This window comes from Rutidosis leptorrhynchoides, chromosome 4, assembly GCF_046630445.1.
Source record: "Rutidosis leptorrhynchoides isolate AG116_Rl617_1_P2 chromosome 4, CSIRO_AGI_Rlap_v1, whole genome shotgun sequence".
In the NCBI taxonomy this organism is placed as follows: domain Eukaryota; kingdom Viridiplantae; phylum Streptophyta; class Magnoliopsida; order Asterales; family Asteraceae; genus Rutidosis; species Rutidosis leptorrhynchoides.
In genome coordinates, this window is record NC_092336.1 from 427,208,620 (window position 1) to 427,231,360 (window position 22,741).

A 22,741-nucleotide genomic window follows, 5' to 3' on the forward strand; every position below is an offset into this window, starting at 1 on the left:
ACTTTGTTAACAATTACACCAATTACCCTTGAATGTAATCCACCCCTGTTTTAATAAGTCCATTGACTATTAATCCACCCCCATCTCCGGTCAAATGAACAATTATTAGTATATATAAATATCCCGCCCATCGTACCCGATCGAACGTATGTGGCTATTTATAGATACGTCAAATTGTAAATCTCTATATTAATCAAATATAAAGTCCATTAATAATCCATAGTCTAATTTCCACAAGTGTCGGTCTTTTGTCCAAATCCCAATTATGGTCCAAAGCCGAATAATCTCGTCTTAATATTTAGCCCAACATCACGATTACTTCGGCTCAAATAAGCATAATAATAACTTAAGTACGATACATTAATATAAAAAGGAAGAACATAGCTTACATTGATTATTTATCACGTAGCGTTACACGGACAGAATTTCGACTTTAAAACCCGAAAAATAACCTTTACATTACCCAAACTAACTAATATAAAACTAAATTATATTATATTATATATATATATATATATATATATATATATATATATATATATATATAATTACAGAGGGAGTATTAATATTTGTGTGTTTTTTCCTTTGACAGAGTGCATGCTTTTATAGGAGAATTCTGAGAATGGCGTGCTCCGCGATCGTGGAGGTTTTAGGCATGGGAGCTCCTCGATTGCGAAGGTTTGGATTCCAGCTCACATTGATTTGGCTCCTAGCTTGTCGGCATATTAAAATATTAATATAATATATATAATTTATATAATTATTTATATATTATATTATATTCTTGTGCATAGTTGACTTGTACTTTTAGGTCCGTTGACTCGTACGTTGATACTCGGTTTATGTTTCGGTTTCGAATTTTCGAATGTCATTTCGTACGCTTAGATATCTCGTACTTTGCATTTCGCGGCTTGTACTCTTGTAATTTTTAGATGTTTCTCATCAATAAATTGAACCACTTGGATTGTATCTTGTACATTTGAGCTTTTTGGTCATTTGCGTCTTCAAATCGTCGTTTTCGTCTTTTGTCTTCGCACTTATTTATTTAAACGAATATTACTTGAAAATAGAACAATTGCAACTAAAAGCTTTACATATTGGAAGGATATTGCGCCTAAATATATGTTCATTTGGAGCACTATCAAATATCCCCACACTTGAACGTTGCTTGTCCTCAAGCAATACAGAACTTGAAATTAAATCACACTTCACTCGAATCACTTTTTTATTCTCACACTTTATACATCAGTGATTTTGATACAGCGGTATACACAATGATAGTAATGATGTGGTTTACAGTCCCACATGACTATGAAAATGTAGATCCTTTAAGGAAATTGGATCTTTATGAAAAATTTGATTTTTGAAAATTCATTCTAGATTTCACCCTAGATAAGTTTTCCGGAATAACCCTTCACCGGTGTTTGCAAAATGCTTTTGTGAGTTTTGTGGGTTTCAGATTTGAAAATTTTAGCTCAAAACTTTGCGGTTTTGTGTCACCCACTTGCTAACCTTGTATTAGGAAAGCACACATCCAGTATACTTGCTCCGTATATTACCTTTCGGTAAACTACCGTCCGGTTGTAAATGAAAGCGTTAAACAAGCAACTATTAAGGCAATGTCTAATGACATGCAGATGTTCATGGTCCACAACGTGTAGGATGCAATTACTATCCTTTGTAGGAGAAATAGTAAAGATCACCCTATAATTTTTTGGTCTGGCACAAGGTCCTGTCTTCGACCATGCTATGCAACCACCGTTCTTACGGTTGACACCCGATTTGATTCAGGTGACCTAATGAATTCCATGTGAATTCCTAGGATTTTACGTTCAATGGTAATGAACGCATTGAAAATGGGTTTTCAGAAAACAAATCGGTTTGTAATTTTGATCAAAATATTTTCTCGTTCAAGCTCGAGTTTAGATATCATTGAATTCCATGAGTTTCTAATTCTCAATCTTTAAGGTCAATCTCAAGGATTGAGTAATATCAGGCTTAAATGCTGACTTTTAATCTTTAAGGAGATTATCCTTTCTGGGGGTCTGATTCATTAGTCTTATCAAGCTAATTTGCACGGTGCCCTCCTCATTTTATGAGACAGATCCTCTCATGGTTAGGATAAGTCTGACCACTTGGTGACCCTGTTTGATGCTGAGGTCCGTGGATTTCCAGCTGATTTTCGAGAAAACTTTTCAAGGTTTTTCGTAGACTCTACAACTGGTCTGTATGACAACTTCTTGACCTAAATCAAGAAGCGCATTTCTTTTTCGGAAGACTTTACTTCCTTTTAATGATGGAATTGATTCATCGTGTAGATCCATCTTTTCTTTCATCTTTATTACAATATACCGGGTAAAACAGTTAATTTAGTCTAAAACAAAAGCACCTGCAATAACTTTACAGAAACATGTGATAGATAGTTTTTAATTGAATAACTTGGTACATTCTCCCCACACTTGGCTTTTTTCATGCGTCTTTTTATTTCTAATAAATAAATTCAAGCGTTTTAGTTGTTTCTCAATTTATGTCCTTTCCGAGGTAACAATAATTTCGGCATTAACACCTAGTTTTATCGTTCATAAATATGTATAAACATGATTTTGAATTCATTTAGTTGAAATTTTTTCAAATTTTTATAAAATTTAGAAAATAAACCAAGTATAAACCTGAAAGAATTTATAACCCTTCCCCACACTTGAGATCATGCAATGCCCTCATTTGCATGAAATCAGACTATAATTATAAATTCATGAGGGTGATTAGTGTAGAAAGGTGATTAAAAATACCTAGTTTGTAATTACAAAGCTCGTCGAATGATAGATGACGTCTCATCGTTCATTACTTTCGTTATTTTATCACACATGTTTTTCTTCAAAAACGGTTGCTTTTCTGAACTGTTTGCTAAACTTTGAAAATGCGTCTTTTACCCTAATTTATCATGCGTTTTTATTAACGAGTTATGCACTAACCCGAACCTAAGTGGGGTTAGACTTCCCCACACTTAGCTGACGACATGTGAAGTTGGTAGAATAAGTTCCACGAATTAGAATAGTGAGCCAGTTATTTACATCTCGGGTGGTGTATAATATATCAATGGGTTTAAGGTTTAGACCCACCAGATCATCACTACGTAATTCTCTTTTAAGTGTAGCTTTTAGTAAATGGATATGTCTCTCTTCTGGTTCTTGGTCAAATGGATCGATATCACCGACATACATATTTCTATAGGGTGGCCAATTCTTAACATTTCCTTCCGTTCATTCTTGGGATAAAAGTTTTCACCTCTATTACCCAATTGGGTGAAATCCGAGGTGTCATTATCTATTACATCTCGTAGTTCATCTTCGGTAGATGACTCGTATTTTGAGAATATTGGGTTGGAATGTTGTGGAATGGTGAATTTCGTGATCGAAGCAAATTCTTCTTCTTTAACGGTCATTATCGGTCCCACCACTTTGGTCTCGGGAGTAAAATTTTCAACGTTATCGTTTTCCCAAGAGTACCAATTTGTCACCCTTACTTCTTCTTCATCCATTGATGGATCGATGATTTCGTCGGTAGAGGATAATGTGTCGATATGTTGTGAAATTGGTAAAACTGAATAAAAAGTATCATCGGGATATTTGGTGATTTCGAAGCTCTCGAATTCATCAAAATTCGATGATATGAGATTTTCTTGCACAAGATTCCTCAGATCCACAGGTGTGTAGTCTGATAGAGTTTCAGCTTGCCTATTTGCAAACTCTCTCATTTCTTCATTTTGAGCGTCAAATTCTTCGAGTTTGAATTTCATATAATCTAAACAATTTTCAGACACATAATTTTCTCGTCCTCTGGTTGTTGAGTTTGGATATTGTAACAACCCGAACCAAACCTGTAATAATATCACAGATAAAAAAAAAAAATATTTGACTGGCCAGCATATGGCGCGGCGCGGCAGGTGGTGGCGCGGCGCGCGAACCCACCTGGGCAGACTGCCGTCCCCGGTAACCAAATACCCAAAAATGTTTGGCCGTTTCCCGACATAATTAGACGAAACGCTTTCACCCACAAGTTCATATATGTAAAACTAGCACGTTCCATTAATAAAATTAGTTTTACCAAGCGGGGTCCACACGGCCCAATTTACAAGTTTAAATACAAAATATGAGTTTCGACCGCCAAAAAGTTTAAGTACCAAACTACACTACGAGCATGGCGTTTAGGTAACACTTCCAAAAAGCGTCCCCTAATCAACAAAGCGGGATCTCTAAACCAAGATAATGCCCTTACCCTTGTCCACAATCGAACCTATAAAAAGGTAAACAACGAGAGGGTAAGCAAAGCTTAGTGAATGCAATAATTATACACATACATATATAATATATCTACTTGCAAACACTTACGCGCATACCGTATATATGCTAGCAGTCACAATTAGCTTATCGTCCTAAATACAAGCTATAACTTCCCATGATCAAGCTAGCATAACCAAAAGCATATATAACATGAACAAAAGTAATATGCTTACACTACAACACAATAACCATGGTTAACCAATTGTACAAGGAACGGTGTTTAAAGACCGTCGGTGTTCACAACAACCATTAGTGCACTTAACATGTCACACACTAACCCCTCGGGTGGCATCTTAGCACTTCGATACTTCACCCCGGGTGGTGTCTTAACACATCGACACTTCACCCCGATTGGTGTCTTAACACATCGACACTTCACTCGTTACATCTCATGAAGTGGCATCTTAACACATCGATGCTTCACTCCCGAGTGGCGTCTTAACACATCGACACTTCACTCGTTACATGAACGTGGTGTCTTAGCACATCGACACTTCACATATCACGCTACACAAATAAACACATTATATATCTACGCATATAATTATTCCACTCACCTTTCACCTTCGGTGAATCAATAAACCAAGCTTGAAACTTCAAGGTAACGCACCTATTACAAAGTATATATAATCAATCATTTGTTCTAGTTGGTCAAACTCGCAACACTCACCATTTATAGGTCATTTTGATCCATTTGGACACCTAACCCTAATATTGGGTCATCTCGCACCAAAACCCTAATCATTTGCCAAGATAGGTTCAAAACACATTTTAGAACAAGGTTTATGCACTAAACGCAAACATTAATCAACTTAGGTCCATTTTGACCCGTTTAGCCTGTTTAGCGTCAACACACCCATTTCGGGTCATCCACTAACCCACTTAACATCCATTTACATAAATATTGGTGTTCTAGCAATTTACTAACTAATTAAGGTTTATTAACAACAATTAATGCTTGAAAAACCCTAGTTAGTCATCTTTGAGTCAACATAACCCAATTTCACCCAAAACACCCAAATTCACTAACAAATGGGTCTTAGTGTTCATTACCTACACAAACCCTAACTCTTAAATAATTAAAACAAGGAAATTAGGTTTAGGGCTTACCACAACTATCAAAACGTAGTAAATGAGGAGATGAACAACTTTAGTGCTTGCACTTTGACCCGATTCGAGTTTCTTCTTCCTTAATTTGAGCTCTCTCACTCTAGAATCTAACTCTCTCTCTAGAATTGATTGGAAGATGATAAGGTGGGTGAATATGGAGTAAATGACACTCCAAACAACCGATCCAAGCCTTAAAGTCGGACCTTAAGTGGTTTTACCAAAATACCCTTAAAATATCTAATTTAAAAAGAAAAAGGAATCTGTCAGCCCGTAATGGCGCGGCGCGCCATAAGGCCGCGCGGCGCGCCAAATGCCCAGTTCAACTTCTTTTGCCTTTTAATTATATACAACGTAAACCCCACAACTTGAATCACTTATTCACACATATTTACTATGAAATATTTGGGTCTTACAACTCTCCCCTACTTAATTCGGAGCGCGTCCTCGCGATCCACGCCGCATGACAAGAGGGAAGATAAACCAACACGAATTCTTCGGGTTCCCAAGTAAACTCGGAACCTTTACTCCGACGCCATTGAACCTTAAAAGTTCTCACCTCCTTGTTACGCAACATTTTCACTTTCTCATCAAGTATAGCAATCGGCTCTTCAATATACTCCAACTTATTGTTCAGCTCAATTTCGTCTAATGGCATCCATGAAGAATCATCCGCAAGACAATTACGGAGATGGGAAACATGAAACGTGTTATGGATCCCCGCAAGCTCTTCGGGTAATTCCAATCGATATGCAACTTCACCAACACGAGCTAAAACCTTGAATGGCCCAATAAACCGAGGAGCTAACTTTCCCCGTTTTCGAAATTGAATAATACCCTTCCATGGCGAAACCTTAAGCATTACCATGTCACCTTCTTGAAATTCGATCGTTCGTCTACGTTTATCGGCATACGACTTTTGTCTATCTTGAGCCTTCTTCAAATGATCCCGAATAATATCAATCTTGCTATTCGTCTCTAAGACTAAATCGGTACTCCCGATTTCCTTTTGTCCCACTTCACCCCAACAAATCGGGGTTCGACACCTACACCCATAAAGCATCTCGTAAGGTGGCATCCCAATACTAGTATGATAACTATTATTGTACGAGAATTCCACTAAAGGTAAGTGCTCGTCCCAACTACCACCAAAATCAATAATACACGCCCGTAACATATCCTCCAATGTTTGATTCGTACGTTCGGTTTGACCGTCCATTTGAGGATGATACGCCGTGCTCAACTTTAATTGCGTACCCATATCTTCATGAAACTTTTCCCAAAACCGAGATGTAAAACGAGTATCTCGATCCGAAATGATAGATATAGGAACCCCGTGTCGAGAGATGACTTCCTTGATAAATAACTTGGCCAAAGTCTCCGACGATATCGCTTCCTTAATGGGAAGAAACAAAGCACTTTTCGTCAATCTGTCAACTATCACCCAAATCGAATCAAATTGGGTTCTCGCCGTTTTAGGTAACTTTGTGATGAAATCCATGGTAATGTGCTCCCATTTCCATTTCGGGATTTCTAACGGTTGCAACTTACCATACGGCTTTTGGTGTTCGGCTTTAACTTGCAAACACGTGACGCATTGCTCAACATACTTTACAACATCACGTTTCATGCCCGGCCACCAATAATCTTTCTTTAAATCAAGATACATCTTCGTTGCGCCCGGATGAATGGAATACTTTGACTTATGTGCTTCATCAAGTAGCACTTGTCGATAATCACCCATCATAGGCACCCACACTCTTCCTTGAAAAGACAACAAACCACGCAAACCCATAGTAAAGAATTCCGATTGCCCCACAATTCGTTCCGCATGCTTGTTGTGAACGTAAGCCTCTATTTGAATCACACCAAGTTTTTCAAGAAAATTGTTAGTAATAATCATACGTAACAATCCCAATCGTAACGCCGGGTGATGATTCTTTCGACTCAACGCATCCGCGACCACATTCGCCTTGCCCGGATGGTAAAGTATTTCACAATCATAGTCTTTTACCACATCCATCCACCTACATTGACGATAATTCAAATCTCGTTGATTAAAGAGATGTTTCAAACTTTTGTGATCCGAATAAATCATACACTTGACACCATACAAGTAATGGCGCCAAATTTTCAACGCATGTACCACCGTCGCCAACTCAAGATCATGAGTCGGATATCTCATTTCGTGTTCCTTTAATTGACGAGAGGCGTAAGCAATGACTTTACCTCTTTGCATTAGAACACACCCGAGCCCATTTAAAGACGCATCACAATAAAACGTCATGTCTTCCACCCCTTCCGGCAACACTAACACCGGAGCTTGACACAACTTCTCCTTTAACCATTGAAAAGCAATTTCTTGCTCGTTCTCCCAAACAAACCTCGCGTTCTTCCTTGTTAATTTTGTCAACGAAGAAGCGATCTTAGAAAAGTCTTGGATAAACCGACGATAATAACCGGCCAATCCGAGAAAACTTTGGATTTCCGTAGGCGTATTCGGTTGTCTCCAACTCTTCACCGTCTCTATCTTCATCGGATCTACTTAAATACCGTCCTTGTTCACAATGTGGCCAAGGAATTGAACCTCCCTTAGCCAAAATTCACATTTGGAGAACTTAGCATATAACTTCTCCCTTCGTAACGTCTTCAATACTTCACGCAAATGACGTTCATGTTCGTTCATACTCTTTGAATAAATAAGTATGTCGTCAATGAACACAATTACCGACTTGTCCAACATAGGTTGGCACACTCGGTTCATAAGATCCATGAATGCCGCCGGTGCATTCGTAAGACCGAAAGGCATAACTACAAATTCAAAATGCCCATAACGCGTTCGAAAAGCCGTTTTCTCGATATCTTCCTCACGGACCCGCATTTGGTGATAGCCGGACCGTAGGTCAATCTTCAAGAAATACGTCGCACCTTGGATTTGGTCAAACAAATCGTCAATCCGAGGCAATGGATAACGATTCTTGATCGTCACTTTATTCAACTCCCGATAATCGATGCACATCCGCATACTACCATCCTTCTTCTTTACGAATAAAATCGGTGCGCCCCATGGTGAAGCACTCGGTCGGATAAAACCCTTTTCAAGTAACTCTTGGGTTTGATTCAACAACTCTTGCGTTTCCGTTGGTGCTAAACGATAAGGAGTTTTAGCAATGGGAGTAGCTCTCGGAACCAACTCAACGCGAAATTCAACTTGTCTTTCCGCCGGAACACCCGGTAACTCGTCCGGAAAAACGTCTTCGAATTCACTAACCACCGGAATTTCACGAATGGGTGGTGGCTCATCACGAGTATCAACAACATGGGTAAGAAAAGCCATGCCACTACTAACAAGAAAACGACGTGCCCGTGCAAAAGAACATATCGGCACAAGTCTTCTTCGTTTATCGCCATGAATAATTAACTCTCCCCCACTTGGGGTCTTCACACGAATAGACTTTTCATGGCATGCAATATTGGCTCTATTTCGATCGAGCCAATCCATACCCACAACGATATCAAAATCGCCCAAAGTCATAGAAATGAGATCAATTTTAAAGTTTTCGTTACCAAAAACAACATCACAATTCTTACACACGTCAACCACTAGCACCGTCTTGTCGTTCACTATTTCGAATTCTACCAGATGACTTAACTTAGGTCTATTAAGTTTAGGCACAAATTTAGGAGACACGAACGACAAATTTGCACCACTATCAAAAAGAATCCTTGTCGGATTAGAATTAACCATGAAAGTACCTGAGACAACTTCGTTTGATTGTTTGGCTTCATCATTGGTCATCAAGTAGTTGCGACCCCTAGCCGTACCCGCCGCCTTCTCTAACCGCTTCACATTATCATTACGCAAGTCGGGGCATTCCGGCCTTTTGTGCCCCTCTTTACCACAATTAAAACAAGTGATTTTGTTTGCGGAGGATAAACTCGGACATTCACGAGCCATGTGGCCCCTTTGTTCACAATTGTAGCACGAATAAGAAAAATCCCCGGAAGCACCCTTCTTCCCACCACTAGCATTACCGGAACCCTTCTTGTTCTTTTTGTTCGAAAAGTTTGAATGGTTCGAACCTTCACTCTTTCTCTTGCCAAAAGTAAAGTCGCTCTTTCTCAACACGAGCGCCTCAAAACCCTTGGCCATATCAAATAATTCATCAAAAGTTTTCACCACCGTCACACTAATCTTATCTTAATAACAATCATTCAACGTTCGGTAAAAGTCTTCCTTCAACATCTTATCATTCCCGACATACTCCGGGCAAAATTGGGTGTTGGACAAAAACATGGATTTGAGAGTGTTCAAATCCAATGACCCTTGCCTCAAGGAATGCAACTCGTCCTTAAGCCTTGTAAGATCGACCGAAGTTCGGTATTTATTGAAAAACTCCACCTTGAATTCATCCCACGTGAATTTCATACACTGCTCTTCGCCATAAATTCGGATTTTCGCGTCCCACCATAACTTAGCATCGCCCCTCAACATGCTAGACCCGTATCTTGCCTTCTTATCGTGAGGGCATTCACAAGTACGGAAGGCCCCCTCCATATCAGAGATCCATCGGGCACTTTTAAGAGGGTCTCGTTCACCTTCAAAGGTAGGAGGTTGTGCATCCTTGAAATTCTTAAAGAAAAAGTCCCGTCTTCCCACATTATCTTCGTGAAGAACGGCCTTAACTTGTTCTTTTACCACACTAACCAATTGATCGTCGATCGAATCTAGAAACATCTTCTTTATCTCCACAAGGTACTCTGCGTTTTGACGTTTAAATATGGCCTCTATCTTGGTCGTCAACTCGACGTCCTCACTAGTACCTCCGTTATCATGTTCGGTGTCGTGTCCGTTTCTCATCTTTATTCTATAAAATGGAAAAGATTAAACAACGAAACGAAAGACATGACACACACACACACACACATATATATATATATATATATATATATATATATATATATATATATATATATATATATATATATATATATATATATATATATATATATATATATATATATATATATATATATATATATATATATACATATACACCATACCGCTCCATCTCGCTCAACAATCGTCGTACATCGCTTGTTTGACACGATTTGCACCCGTAATAATGGTAGCTAGTCATTACTACACGAGCACATCGCATTAACTCACTAGTACAACGTCTATCTCGCTTGATGATTGCTAAACACAACACAAAACCATTAGCACAAGGTTAGTTCACATAAATCAAAGTACTAACAATTCCCGATTAGACCTAAAGTCCTACAAGTCCCGCATAAAACGTACACACAATAAAGTCTAAGTCTAGGCACCTATCTCAAGTCGTCTAAATCCCTTAGACCATGCTCTGATACCACTTGTAACAACCCGAACCAAACCAGTAATAATATCACAGATAAAAAAAAAATTTGACTGGCCAGCATATGGCGCGGCGCGCCAGGAGGTGGCGCGGCGCGCGAACCCTCCTGGGCAGACTGCTGTCCCCGGTAACCAAATACCCAAAAATGTTTGGCCGTTTCCCGACATAATTAGACGAAACGCTTTCACCCACAAGTTCATATATGTAAAACTAGCACGTTCCATTAATAAAATTAGTTTTACGAAGCGGGGCCCATACGGCCCAATTTACAAGTTTAAATACAAAATATGAGTTTCGACCGCCAAAAAGTTTAAGTACCAAACTACACTACGAGCATGGCGTTTGGGATTAAACTACCCAAGTCTCGGTCAAACTCCAAGAACTAACACTTCCAAAAAGCGTCCCCTAATCAACAAATCGGGATCTCTAATCCAAGATAATGCCCTTACCCTTGTCCACAATCGAACCTATAAAAAGGTAAACAACGAGAGGGTAAGCAAAGCTTAGTGAATGCAATAATTATACACATACGTATATAATATATCTACTTGCAAACACTTACGCACATACCGTATATATGCTAGCAGTCACAATTAGCTTATCGTCCTAAATACAAGCTATAACTTCCCATGATCAAGCTAGCATAACCAAAAGCATATATAACATGAACAAAAGTAATATGCTTACACTACAACAAAATAACCATGGTTAACCAATCGTACAAGGAACGGTGTTTAAAGACCGTCGGTGTTCACAACAACCATTAGTGCACTTAACACGTCGCACACTAACCCCTCGGGTGGCATCTTAGCACTTCGATACTTCACCCCGGGTGGTGTCTTAACACATCGACACTTCACCCTGAGTGGTGTCTTAACACATCGACACTTCACTTGTTACATCTCACGAAGTGGCATCTTAACACATCGATGCTTCACTCTCGAGTGGCGTCTTAACACATCGACACTTCACTCGTTACGTGAACGTGGTGTCTTAGCACATCGACACTTCACATATCACGCTACACAAATAAACACATTATATATCTACGCATATAATTATTCCACTCACCTTTCGCCTTTCTGTGAATCAATAAACCAAGCTTGAAACTTCAAGGTAACGCACCTATTACAAAGTATATATAATCAATCATTTGTTCAAGTTGGTCAAACTCGCAACACTCACCATTTCTAGGTCATTTTGACCCATTTGGACACCTAACCCTAATATTGGGTCATCTCGCACCAAAACCCTAATCATTTGCCAAGATAGGTTCAAAACACATTTTAGAACAAGGTTTATGCACTAAACGCAAACATTAACCAACTTAGGTCCATTTTGACCCGTTTGGCCCGTTTAAGGTCAACACACCCATTTCGGGTCATCCACTAACCCACTTAACATCCATTTACATAAATATTGGTGTTCTAGCAATTTACTAACTAATTAAGGTTTATTAACAACAATTAATGCTTGAAAAAGCCTAGTTAGTCATCTTTGAGTCAACATAACCCAATTTTACCCAAAACACCCAAATTCACTAACAAATGGGTCTTAGTGTTCATTACCTACACAAACCCTAACTCTTAAACAATTAAAACAAGGAAATTAGGTTTAGGGCTTACCACAACTATCAAAACGTAGTAAATGAGGAGATGAATAACTTTAGTGCTTGCACTTTGACCCGATTCGAGTTTCTTCTTCCTTAATTTGAGCTCTCTCACTCTAGAATCTAACTCTCTCTCTAGAATTGATTGGAAGATGATAAGGTGGGTGAATATGGAGTAAATGACACTCCAAACAACTGATTCGAGCCTTAAAGTCGGACCTTAAGTGGTTTTACCAAAATGCCCTTAAAATATCTAATTTAAAAAGAAAAAGGAATCTGTCAGCCCGTAATGGCGCGGCGCGCCATAAGGCCGTGCGGCGCGCCAAATGCCCAGTTCAGCTTCTTTTGCCTTTTAATTATATACAACGTAAACCCCACAACTTGAATCACTTATTCACACATATGTACTATGAAATATTTGGGTCTTACAGATATATTCTTGGAAATAATCCAAATTTGATTCTTCATAATCGTTTCATTCAGGTTCTATGGGTGCATAATTTTCCATAGGAACGTAATAATAACATTCCCATGTTGAGTGATAATCTCCACAGATTTCACAACCAGTTATTATTTTGTCATTCGTGATCCAAGATTGACCGACCGAATTGTCATCAACACCCGTTTGAGAGTATTGATGAAATTGATTTCGTATGTCAGAAAAAGTTTCCAAAATATTCTCGAAATTTTCCATAATGTGCTTATTACCAAATCTTAGCTACAATGTGGTGCATTTACTAATTATTCTATTAGTTATAAAACTAAAATTATATAACTTATCAAATTAATAGACTTTTCTGCTTTTGCCCACGTTTCGAATAGCCAATAGATGCGGCAGGTAGCCAGGACTGAAAGGACCCGTTCATATCGGTTATAAACAATTCCCAATAGTTGGTTACATCGCGAGGTACTTGATCTCTATATGATACATTTTACAAACATTGCATTCGTTTTTAAAAGACAAACTTTCATTTCATCGACAGTTGACGGCATGCATACCATTTCATAATATATCCAACTATAATTGACTTAATAAAAATCTTGATGAACTCAACGACTCGAATGTAACGTCTTTCAAAATATGCCATGAATGACTCCAAGTAATATCCTTAAGATGAGCTAATGCACAGCGAAAGATTTCTTTAATACCTGAGAATAAACATGCTTTAAAGTGTCAACTAAAAGGTTGGTGAGTTCATTAGTTTATCATAAACAATCATTTTCATCATTTTAATAGACCACAAGATTTTCATTTCCATTTCTCATAAATATACGTCCCATGCATTGAGACAAAAATAATCATTCATATGGATTAAACACCTGGTAACCGACATTAACAAGATGCATATAAGAATATCCCCTATCATTCCTGGAAATCTTTCGGACATGATAAAAACGAATTCGAAGTACTAAAGTATCCGGTACTTTGGATGGGGTTCGTTAGGCCCAATAGATCTATCTTTAGGATTCGCGTCAATTAGGCATGCACTAATTCTCAAAATTAGTGATGTTCCCTAATTCTTAGGCTACCAAGCAAAAAGGGGCATATTCGGCTTCGATCGTTCAACCATATAATGTAGTCTCGATTACTTGTGTCTATTTTGTAAAACATTTATAAAAATTTCGCATGTATTCTCAGCCCAAAAATATAAAAGGTAAAAAGACAAATGAAACTCACAATACTGTATTTTGTAGTAAAAATACATATGACATCATTGAATAACGTAGAGTTGGACTCGGATTCACGAACCTATATTAATTATGTATATTAACACATATAATAGTAATCAAATAATTTCGTTTATTAATCTTATAATATTTATATATTAAGTGTTGTAGTTATATGAAATTTATTATAAAAACTAGTTAATACATATATTTTATGTATATTTTATATCTTAAATTATATGTTATCTATATTTATTTTGTATATATATTTAAAGTAATTAATATTTATACATATGATTATATATATATATATATATATATATATATATATATATATATATATATATATATATATATATATATATAATTAGTATTTTATCAAAAGTCAATAATTTGTTATAAAATATGCTCAATATATAATTATATTTAGTATTAATATAAGTATATTTTTAAATACATAATATTTATTTGTTATGAAAATAATAATAATAATAAGAACTAAAATAAAAAGACTACCTCAATGTATCTAGGCTTTAATAACATATAAACGTCGCTGCCTGGGCTCGAACTCACGACCTCTCGTTCAACCCTACACACCGTCAACCATCCAAGCTATTTCGTTTTTCTAACATTACTTGCATCATACTATATTTAACCCGTTTTTCATCTTCTTCTCATGACTAAACTCAAACAAATATCATTACAGCCCACATAACTTAGTACGACCCAACTGCAGCCCAATCCGATAACAATTTAAGTAACCCAGTTCGTTGGAGTTTAAAACCCGAAACAAAAAAAAATACGGTACTAGTAGAAATGGTTTGGCAGTCGTATAATTAGGGTTTCAATGGAAGTGATGGTGTTATAGGAAAAATAGTAACAGATCACGGTCCCTTCATCATCATCGACCTAATCATCATCATGGTCATTCGATTATCATCTATAGTTATCACCTAATCATCATTCGTTAATATTATCAAGTCTTCCTCATCATCAACTCATTTATCATATCATCATTATAACCCATCATAACTTATAATCATCATCTATATTAATCTATTCGATCACCATCATCAAAATTTTCATTTGATTAACACAGTTCCATCGTTATTATTCTTCCATCATCTTTAACATCATAAACTTTAACATTGTCTTTATCATCGTGATCCATCAAAGAAAGAAAAAGAATAGAAGGAAAAAGAAAATAATAATACCGCATATGTTAATGGATCAAATCATCTAATGGAAATCTTTCAACTAGCTTTAACTTTAGTGAATTAGGATTCCTCATGTTTCCCACTAAAAAAAATAATAGTGAATGGGGCATCTTTTGCTGAAGTTGTCGGCCAAGTGTAAAAGAAAACATGCCCAAAAGCAATTCAAATCATTATGTCCTAATTATCTAACAATTGGGTTATTTAATCGATTTTTGACTTGTGTTCGGTAATGAAAAGAAACAGAATGAAGGAAACAGGAATAGCTGGCCAAGCTCGAATAAACAACAAAGAGATGTTCAATGGTTTTAAAAAAAATACACCACAGAGGGATGTTTGGGTTTGATCTCGACAGCCAAACAAAACTACCTAGTGGTGATAGTTAATTCGATGGTGTGGCCGAAGGGTGGTTTGAGGTGAAAAGAAACAGAAACATATTAAGTGGTAACAATAGCGGTGGTATAGCAGTAGCACTTCTATAGTTGATGTAATAAAGATGGTGTTGGCCTTGTGGTGGTTCACAGCTGCAGTAGCAGTGACATGTTTATGGTGGTTATACATGTTGGTGTCGTGGAGGAAGTGAGCCAAGGGTGTCGATAGTGGTAGGTTTAATGATGGTTTCGAACATTGAAGAAGAAGAGTGAATGATGGCGTGGGATGCGGTGGGTTTTAAGGTGGTGTTGTGGTGATTAAATGGGTCGAACAAGAAATGAAAAATATTAACAATTACAACCTAAATAACAGTGATAGTGGCTCGATGATGGTTCACGGACATAAACTGAAATGAAACAGCAGCAGTACTCCAAAGGTTTTGATCTTGTTGCAAATTGAAATACAACACTTCGCTTGTAGCAGTAGAATAAATAATCGAATGGTTTTTGTTGGTGTTCATGGGTGTTCACGAGAAGGTGTAAAGAGAGAGAGTAAAGAGCGAAAAGGTGGTTTGGAAATAGGGTGCTCGATTGATGGTGGTTGTTTTCAAGAGAGATATAGAAGAAGATGAGAAATAATAGATGGTGATCGGGTTCACAAGGAAGAACAAGAAGAGAGAAGTTTGAGTCTTGGATTTCATGAAATCAATTGAGGTTATTGGTTGTTTTTGGTTCAATGGATGACTGCAAAACACAAACGGGTTTCAAAGGTTTTGAATATGGTGGTTTTGGGTTGATAACATGATGAAGGTGGTGATTGATGTTAGCGTGATCAAAGTGGGTTTTCTTTTGTTTCTGTTTTTCTTCATGAGTACAATAACAGATATGTATAATGTGGTTGAGTAAATAATGCAATAGTTAGATTGGTTCATAATTGATGTATGAAATCGACTTGTAACAAACTAAAGACAGGAAGTACAGGTAGTTTCAATCAGAGAAGAAATTTGAGGAAGAAAATAAAAAGACAGATAATAATGGATGACAGATTCGTACGATTTGCTTCCTAACCATTTGTTTCCATCTGATTCTAATTTATAAGTATTAATATGTTATTAATAAAAATACTGATAATTAAATAACAGAATTACTAATAATAATATTTATAATAATAACATCAATAATAATAATAATAATAATAATAATAATAATAATAATAATAATAATAATAATAATAATATCAATAAAAATAATACTACTAATAAGAATATTGATAATAATGAAATTGATTATTTTTAGTAATAATAATAATAATAATATTAATAACACTAATAATAATACTACTAGTTATGTTAATGATAATAATAATTATAAGAATAATAATGATAATATATCAAATTATATGTATCAATTATATATTTAGAGTAATAACATCAATAATAATGTTTATAATAATATTAATATTATTAATGATAATAATAATATCAATAATAATATAATAAATTTTTCATATCAAATTATATATATTTCATCTACCACATATTTAATTGTGTTTTAAGTTTTCCTTCATAATATCTAGTTACATAATAGTTTATTAATCTATTTTAATTTATAATTTAATTATTTACCTGTATAGTTATTTATATATAAAAATTTCTATTTACGATTAAAGGTTCGTGAATCGTCGGAAATAGTCAAAGATTAAATGTTTTCCATGTAAACAGTTCAAAAATTTTGAGACTCAATATTACAGTCTTTGCTTATCGTGTCGGAAACATACAAAGATTAAGTTTAAATTTGGTCGGAAATTTCCGGGTCGTCACAGTACCTACCCGTTAAAGAAATTTCGTCCCGAAATTTAAGTGTGGTCGTCATGGTTAACAATAAAAATGTTTTCATGACAAATATGAGTTAATAAATAGAGTTTTATCATCATTGAGTAATATGGATAAAATGATTCGATTAATCAAAGCATATGAATGAAGCTATCATAAAAGATCGAGATGAATAAATAAAGATTTTCCATAGCTTTTGACGTAGTCACGATTGAATTTAGAAAATAAGATGTGTCTTAACTTTTGATGTTGTCTGGTTTGAATTTCAGAATTCAAGGGATTTAAGAAATCTTCGAAATCTAATTAAGATCTGATTTTTCGGCGAATAAAGAAATTAAGATCTCTTTAATTATATGCAGTCATCTGCTTCGATTACTTTGTTGGATATTTCTATTATAAATTAACCTCTTCCGTTTCATTATTTTTCACCACGTCAATACTTTCCTTCTTAATTCATATTTCCAAAGATTTTGAAAATGCTTAATCCAGTTCTGATCCCACCGAAAGAATCTATTTACTTCTACTTCGCTCTAGGGGTTATAGTTTTTTTAATTCTCTCGTGTCTTTATGTTGCGATAAACATTGATGTACACGGTTTGTAATTTATGTGTTGTTATCGGGCTTTATATTCTCCCTTATATTTCGGAGTTCCAAGCTTTTGTTTTATCTTCCCGACTTTAAGTCAAGCGAAAAATGGTCCAGAATTCGTAGATATGAATTTCAGAATGAACAGAGTTAACTGAAATGTCCCGTTCTTATTGATTAAAAACGTTCCATATTAATTGATTTCGTTGCGAGGTTTTGACCTCTATATGAGACGTTTTTCAAAGACTGCATTCTTTTTTAAAACAAACCATAACCTTTATTTCATAAATAAAGGTTTAAAAAGCTTTACGTAGATTATCAAATAATGATAATCTAAAATATCCTGTTTACACACGACCATTACATAATGGTTTACAATACAAATATGTTACATCGAAATCAGTTTCTTGAATGCAGTTTTTACACAATATCATACAAACATGGACTCCAAATCTTGTCCTTATTTTAGTATGCAATAGCGGAAGCTCTTAGTATTCACCTGAGAATAAACATGCTTTAAACGTCAACAAAAATGTTGGTGAGTTATAGATTTAACCTATATATATCAAATCGTAACAATAGACCACAAGATTTCATATTTCAATACACATCTCATACATAGAGATAAAAATCATTCATATGGTGAACACCTGGTAACCGACATTAACAAGATGCATATATAAGAATATCCCCATCATTCTGGGACACCCTTCGGATATGATATAAATTTCGAAGTACTAAAGCATCCGGTACTTTGGATGGGATTTGTTAGGCCCAATAGATCTATCTTTAGGATTCGCGTCAATTAGGGTGTCTGTTCCCTAATTCTTAGATTACCAGACTTAATAAAAAGGGGCATATTCGATTTTGATAATTCAACCATAGAATGTAATTTCACGTACTTGTGTCTATTTTGTAAATCATTTATAAAACCTGCATGTATTCTCATCCCAAAAATATTAGATTTTAAAAGTGGGACTATAACTCACTTTCACAGATTTTTACTTCGTCGGGAAGTAAGACTTGGCCACTTATTGATTCACGAACCTATAACAATATATACATATATATCAAAGTATGTTCAAAATATATTTACAACACTTTTAATATATTTTGATGTTTTAAGTTTATTAAGTCAGCTGTCCTCGTTAGTAACCTACAACTAGTTGTCCACAGTTAGATGTACAGAAATAAATCGATAAATATTATCTTGAATCAATCCACGACCCAGTGTATACGTATCTCAGTATTGATCACAACTCAAACTATATATATTTTGGAATCAACCTCAACCCTGTATAGCTAACTCCAACATTCACATATAGAGTGTCTATGGTTGTTCCGAAATATATATAGATGTGTCGACATGATAGGTCGAAACATTGTATACGTGTCTATGGTATCTCAAGATTACATAATATACAATACAAGTTGATTAAGTTATGGTTGAAATAGATTTGTTACCAATTTTCACGTAGCTAAAATGAGAAAAATTATCCAATCTTGTTTTACCAATAACTTCTTCATTTTAAATCCGTTTTGAGTGAATCAAATTGCTATGGTTTCATATTGAACTCTATTTTATGAATCTAAATAGAAAAAGTATAGGTTTATAGTCGGAAATATAAGTTACAAGTCGTTTTTGTAAAGGTAGTCATTTCAGTCGAAAGAACGACGTCTAGATGACCATTTTAGAAAACATACTTCCACTTTGAGTTTAACCATAATTTTTGGATATAGTTTCATGTTCATAATAAAAATCATTTTCCCAGAATAACAACTTTTAAATCAAAGTTTATCATAGTTTTTAATTAACTAACCCAAAATAGCCCGCGGTGTTACTACGACGGCGTAAATCCAGTTTTACGGTGTTTTTCGTGTTTCCAGGTTTTAAATCATTAAGTTAGCATATCATATAGATATAGAACATGTGTTTAGTTGATTTTAAAAGTCAATTTAGAAGGATTAACTTTTATTTGCGAACAAGTTTAGAATTAACTAAACTATGTTCTAGTGATTACAAGTTTAAACCTTCGAATAAGATAGCTTTATATGTATGAATCGAATGATGTTATGAACATCATTAATACCTCAAGTTCCTTGGATAAACCTACTGGAAATGAGAAAAATAGATCTAGCTTCAAAGGATCCTTGGATGGCTTGAAAGTTCTTGAAGCAGAATCATGACACGAAAACAATTTCAAGTAAGATTTCCACTCGAAATAAGATTGTTATAGTTATAGAAATTGAATTAAAGTTTGAATATGATTATTACCTTGTATTAGAAATATAACCTACTGTAAGTAACAAAGGTTTCTTGATCTTGGATGATTACTTGGAATGGATTTAGAAAACTTGGAAGTAAACTTGCAATCTTGGAAGTATTCTTGATTTTATGAAACTAGAACTTTTGGAATTTATGAAGAACACTTAGAACTTGAAGATAGAACTTGAGAGAGATCAATTAGATGAAGAAAATTGAAGAATGAAAGTGTTTGTAGGTGTTTTTGGTCGTTGTTGTATGGATTAGATATAAAGGATATGTAATTTTGTTTTCATGTAAATAAGTCATGAATGATTACTCATATTTTTGTAATTTTATGAGATATTTCATGCTAGTTGCCAAATGATGGTTCCCACATGTGTTAGGTGACTCACATGGGCTGCTAAGAGCTGATCATTGAAGTGTATATACCAATAGTGCATACATCTAAAAGCTGTGTATTGTACGAGTACGAATACGGGTACATACGAGTAGAATTGTTGATGAAACTGAACGAGGATGTAATTGTAAGAATTTTTGTTAAGTAGAAGTATTTTGATAAGTGTCTTTAAGTCTTTCAAAAGTGTATGAATACATATTAAAACACTACATGTATATACATTTTAACTGAGTCGTTAAGTCATCGTTAGTCGTTACATGTAAATGTTGTTTTGAAACCTTTAGGTTAACGATCTTGTTGAATGTTGTTAACCCATTGTTTATTATAACAAATGAGATGTTAAATTGTTATATTATCATGATATTATGATATATAATATATCTTAGTATGACATATATATACAGTTAAATGTCGTTACAACGATAATCGTTACATATATGTCTCGTTTCGAAATCATTAAGTTAGTAGTCTTATTTTTACATATGTATTTCATTGTTAATACACTTAATAATATATTTACTTATCATTTAACATAATTAACCAAGTGTATCAATATCTTAATATGATTCATATGTACCTAGTAAGACGTTGTTATAACGATAATCGTTATATATATATCATTTTCGAGTTTCTTAAATTAATAGTCTCATTTTTATGTATATAACTCATTGTTAAAATACCTAATGAGATACATACTTATAATAAAATCATGTTAACTATATATATAACCATATATATGTCATCGTATAGTTTTTACAAGTTTTAACGTTCGTGAATCACCGGTCAACTTGGGTGGTCAATTGTCTATATGAAACCTATTTCAATTAATCAAGTCTTAACAAGTTTGATTGCTTAACATGTTGGAAACACTTAATCATGTAATTAACAATTTCATTTAATATATATATAAACATGGAAAAGTTCGGGTCACTACATTAACGTTCTAAGATAGAAATTGTAATAGCACGATCTTAGTTAATTAAATTACCAGAATTCAGGAGAAAAGATAGAACTATCAAGAAATTATGTTCTTGATATGTTTGGAGATTAGGTAGAATGTAAGAGTCATGTAACATGGTACATGATGACATTATGAACTGTGAATCATCACATTCCATTAGAAACTCAGCATGACTTACTGTAATATAATCACGTTGATCAAGTGTCATTATATTATACTAATTCATGCATCAATTTCTTTACGTTTCTCTAGAATTCATTCATAAATTAAACTTAAATTTTTACAGAAGTTTCCAATATAATGAAACACAGGAAACACGAAGAGGTATATAATTTCGGACGAGAATATTTATGAAAATATCCTCAGAAATATCGAAGATATTTATGATGATATTTTGGAATTTCCAAGTTCTAAGGTTGATTATGAAAATTTTTTCGCAAGATTTTAACATGACTTCGGAGCAAGATATTCTCTAAAGATTTCAACGGATCCAGAATTACCTGGATTCTTTGAATATAGGGTATGGTCCTTGTATTTGTCCTTGGTCTCCTTCATGGTTAGCTCAATCTGTTTTTCAGTACCAAATTTTCTATCGAGCGTTCCTAACACTCCTTTCTTTATCATCAAACTTTTGGCCGTTTAGACCATCTACCATTTTTCTGTTTTCTCTGCATTTAATGCTACTATATCTGAATCATCGGTTATTAATCCGAGGTGGTTTCAGGAGAATTGTGTTTTTAGATGATTAAACGCTGATGGTAATATGGTGGAATATGAAAGGTTCCCCGGTAACAATAAAGAGCACGCATATATATCAAAATTATAATAAGATTGTTTCGAATGAAAAGTCAATGGTGATTTGCTGAAGCTGTGACAAAATTTGCTATTTTGAAAGGGATTACCAAGTTATTTTGGGTAATGAAGGAATTAGCACAGCTACGTGTTAAATGTTTACTCAGGTTTCGAGTGGTTTTAGGTGCATAACTATATGCATCAATCTCTTCTTCCGTAGA